A 4,261-nucleotide genomic window follows, 5' to 3' on the forward strand; every position below is an offset into this window, starting at 1 on the left:
GACAATACTGACTTTGACACGATAAAGTGTGTATAAATAGCACAAGAGGAGCTATTTTCACCCCGGCATGAACTGTAAATAAGGTTCCTCCATTAGAGGCAGACGCCCCGGGAATGATTACACCTCCCGTCAAAACAAAGATATCAAGGACCACCAACCACACCCAGCAGCAAGACAAGATTCGCTGAGTCAAGTGGCAGAGAGACAAGAAGCATCAAGCCAAGCACAGCACCAGGCACAGCACCAAGCACAGCACCAAGGCAAGACGCACTAAGGCAGGAAGCAAAACAAGACGCACCAAGGTAAGTGACGGAAAAGAAGCAGCAAGTTCAAAGGCAGACAAGAAACACCGAGGCAAGAAAGAATTAATTTAGCATCAATTGAAGAGGCACACAAGAAGCACTACGTCAAGAAGCACTAAGCTAAGAAGAAACATAGAGAACCAAATCAACACACTACTAAGTCAACACATCAAGGAACTCCCAAGTTACAATAAGCAAAAGTCAGAGAACAAAACTGAATGCGCGCAAACCTATGAAGAAAAAAAATTGTTACTTTTAAACATATAAAGAAGAAATTGTTTACCGTTTATAGCAATTAACACCGATGGAGAGGTGTAAACTGTTTGAAACTCGTCTGTCTTCTCCGAATCCGAAGGAGGAAGGAAAAGACTGAATGTTACTGCGAGGAAGAATTGGCTGTTACTGCGAACAACCGAATTTTATTGTAGGAACAACTATGAAATTACCACATACACCTAACCAACATTTTCTATTCTCTCTTTTTAATCTCTAAACTATGTTGGCTATGAACTACAAGACCTATAAAAGAAATATCTAAAAATGTTAACAGAAAAAAGGGTTATGATCAGATTAGTCAATTAACATAAAAAAAAAGTTTATAAAAAATCCACCAATTTAGCTTAGGGAGTGTCGTGAAACTCCTCCCAAAATACCTGAAGTCACAGGAAAATATAAAAAATGCAGATGTCAAGAAATTTAAAAAAAAAAAAAAATACAGTTTCCATGCAGCGATCTTCCTGCCATTCGATACAGCAATAATGTTAAATCTTCATAAATCTTCATCAAATCGACACACGTTAATTTCAGTTTCCATCCGAGTAAAATGCAGAACACGTCATTAAGGCATGCCTGAATTTATACTGGCCATGTGAATCTCAGAGGTCGTGTGTCTTTCACGCATAGCCAGTAACTCCCTCACGCTGAGTATCATGAGGAAAAAAGAGATGAGGAACGACACCCACAAAATTAGCATGTCAACTTCCTTCACCTTCCCCGCTACCTGTCTAAACACGTAATCGGGCAAGAGAGCAGTGTGTTCCCCTGCCTCCCCTACCCTTGCTGCCACGAGAAATGAAAACGTGATGAAAATGAGAGTAGTTAAATGTAATGGCAGTCACTCTCACGCTGAACTAAAGGGAAGAACATCAACACTTACATGGAGAAATACGCAATACAGTAGTGCATCAGTTTCCAAGCCCTAATACAAATAACTGATCATTTTTAGCTTAAGAACACAGCTCCATTTTGTAATTTTATCTGATTTTATTTCTGGTAAACTCTGGAACTCCCTGCCTAGCTCTGTATTTTCCCTCACTCTAATGACTTGAGCTCTTTCAAGGGAGGTTTCAAAACACTTAAACTCCAACTTTGCATAATCCTTTTGGCTGTTCTCTTCAAGGACTGGCACCTCAGTGGACCCTTTTTTTCCCCGCCCCTTTTTGATGCCCATGACCGGAGCCACTCTTACATACAAAGAATGATTAAATAAAAATTCTCTTAACACCGTCCACCCCAAGTGTGATAAGGAAAAGACGTTACCATTACAGCTATTTCTTACATAATTTTAGTTTTCTACACATGAATGTCACAATCTTCTTATTTCTGTTATAAAATGTCCACACGACGCTACACAAAGTCATGATCCTTGTGCACAACCATTCACACAGTTCAGTGAATACTCTAAAACGCCGAACCAACTCAATTCAAGTTCTAATAACGAAGTGCCAAGTGAGTTAGTATCGTCAGCCTTAATTGCACCAAGCACCGGTGCTTCCTTCCTCCTGTGCCAGAGTGTGATTATAATGGCCTGTAACTTTAATTCCCTGGTGATAATTTGGGGATTCTCTCTCTCTCTCTCTCTCTCTCTCTCTCTCTCTCTCTCTCTCTCTCTCTCTCTCTCTCTCTCTCTCTCTCTCTCTCTCTCTCTCTCTCTCTCGATGAAATATTCCTTACGTGGTCAATCACTGTACTCTATCAGTCAAAATTTCACACCTCGTGGAGCTCTACTCTTTAAAGTTTGCACTGTAACACTAAGAAACTCAAAATACTCACCCAGACTCAGGAAGCAGAACGATCGCTTGGCTGGTCTCTGCCTGGGCGCTCGCCTGTCACCGCGGCTTTGAGTCTGGGGAGTACGGACTCTCTAACCCGCGGCACAAGGCCAACTCAAGCAATACCTCCCCGAGTCTCCCCCATAATCACGCGACTTTTAAAGGGATGGACACCAGGGCAAGTTTTTATCTAGATGGTCCGCATACGAACTGAACGCCTTATATGAACAATTACTGAAATCCCAGAATTTTCAATAGGCAATAAGAAAAAAAAATCATACAGCAAAAAAATAAAGGTGAACTTATTTTATTTTCCTTCATAAACTACCCTAATTATTTATTTGAAAAGCAAAGTTGAAATAATACTATACTATGATCTGCTTTATATATCGCCTTGACGCAGCGTGATACAGCATTTTCGGGTCACACAAGACACGAAGTATTAATGCTGAGTGATGTTAGAGAGGCCTTCGGGGGCCCTCACATCCGCTGCCCCAGGAATGCTCAGTGCACTAGTATCACAGAGTCAAGAAGAAAGGACTTAGTTTTGGAACGAGCAAGATCACTCACTATTTCTAGCTTACAATGGTTAACATCAAGAAAGAGTTTAAGACAAATTTAGATTTTTTTTATTCTTTCAGCAGCACCTTGTCAAGCGAAATATTAATGCATCAATTTACAAATTACTATTATATTGCGATGTACGCACATGACGTTGGCAGAGTACACTAACCTTCAACAATAAATATATGAAAGTAATCACATAACAACAGCGCTGGAACAGTTCTTGCCATCGCCTTATGCCAAACACTGTGCAAAGGAATTTGTGAATTGCAGGCAATAGCAGTTTTTATGCGCGGTTGTAAACTGGTTCATTTGATACATGAGGTATAAACGCTTCGGCATCTCTTTTTTTTTCTCTCTCTCTCTTTCTAATTTATTGGCAGCTGCCATTGTTGCTGCACCTTCGTAAGCGGCGGCTACCCAATGCTGTAATAACTTTTTCTAACTATTGATACCTACCTTTTATTTCCTAAAACCACTTGCTGATAACGCAGATTAACGCAAACGTGTATTAACCATTAAAATTTAGCGACACAAGGCGAGGCTACAATAAAAAGTCAATATTCCACCACAAAAACTACCCCGGGAGGCGCCACTTCCTCATCTGAAAACAAAGGAGTACGCAGCCGCCGCCTCGACAGCGCCTCGACTCTCAAGACAGGTGGCGAAGCTGCCACCGCACCGCGCCCATCACCACAGTCGTATTCCGTGCGTGAAAGCCTCGTTTGGCCCGGCGTAGGAACACCCACAGACTCTATGGACTATTATCCGGCCAGCACGACCGCCCGACCCTTCGTGTTTGTTTGTCTTCGCCCCACCAACAGACTAACTTATTGTCTACCTGAGTTTCCTTCTCCCCACCTGCCAACCCGCTGGTCATCTGCCTTCCCACCTGCCCCACCTGCCCGCATGCCAGTCTACCCAGCACGAATGACGCTCACCTGCCGCTCTGGGTTCCGGCCCACCTAACCCACCTAACTGCCTGCTTACCTGGAGTCGTATTTCCTTCCCTATCTTTCCCACCCACAGTGTTTCACAGCGTGACACGTACAGGCGGGTACAGGCGTGGTGGAGTAACATACCACACTCGCTTCCTCTATGTTGTGTTTTCTGTCAATCCTAAGTCATCTGGTCGGCCAAGAATCTTAAAATTTATCTGATTTTTGTAAGACTGTCAGCAGATCCGTGGACTTTAGGATTAATGGGGAAAGTAAGGATTAATGGGGAAAGTAAGGCACAGTGAAGGTGAGTGCAGCAGATTCCTCGACTTCAAACCATGATCATTCAAGACAGACCTTGCAACCTCCTCCCCTTTTACACCATTACATCAAGCATCCACTTACA

The 4,261-nt window shown here is 42.6% G+C and overlaps 1 long non-coding RNA gene across 2 annotated transcripts in view; it reads right to left on the reverse strand.

Annotated features, from left to right (window-relative positions):
• Positions 1-2,143: 2,143 nt before the first annotated feature.
• The window catches only part of LOC135109601 (uncharacterized), a 12,001-nt gene continuing 9,883 nt past the window's right edge, over positions 2,144-4,261 (reverse strand). For both annotated transcript variants that reach the window (XR_010272822.1, XR_010272820.1), the window contains exon 2: positions 2,144-4,261. This exon is cut by the window's right edge and continues 3,009 nt beyond it. This is a non-coding gene — a long non-coding RNA (uncharacterized LOC135109601).

This window comes from Scylla paramamosain, chromosome 2 (assembly GCF_035594125.1).
Source record: "Scylla paramamosain isolate STU-SP2022 chromosome 2, ASM3559412v1, whole genome shotgun sequence".
Lineage (NCBI taxonomy): Eukaryota > Metazoa > Arthropoda > Malacostraca > Decapoda > Portunidae > Scylla > Scylla paramamosain.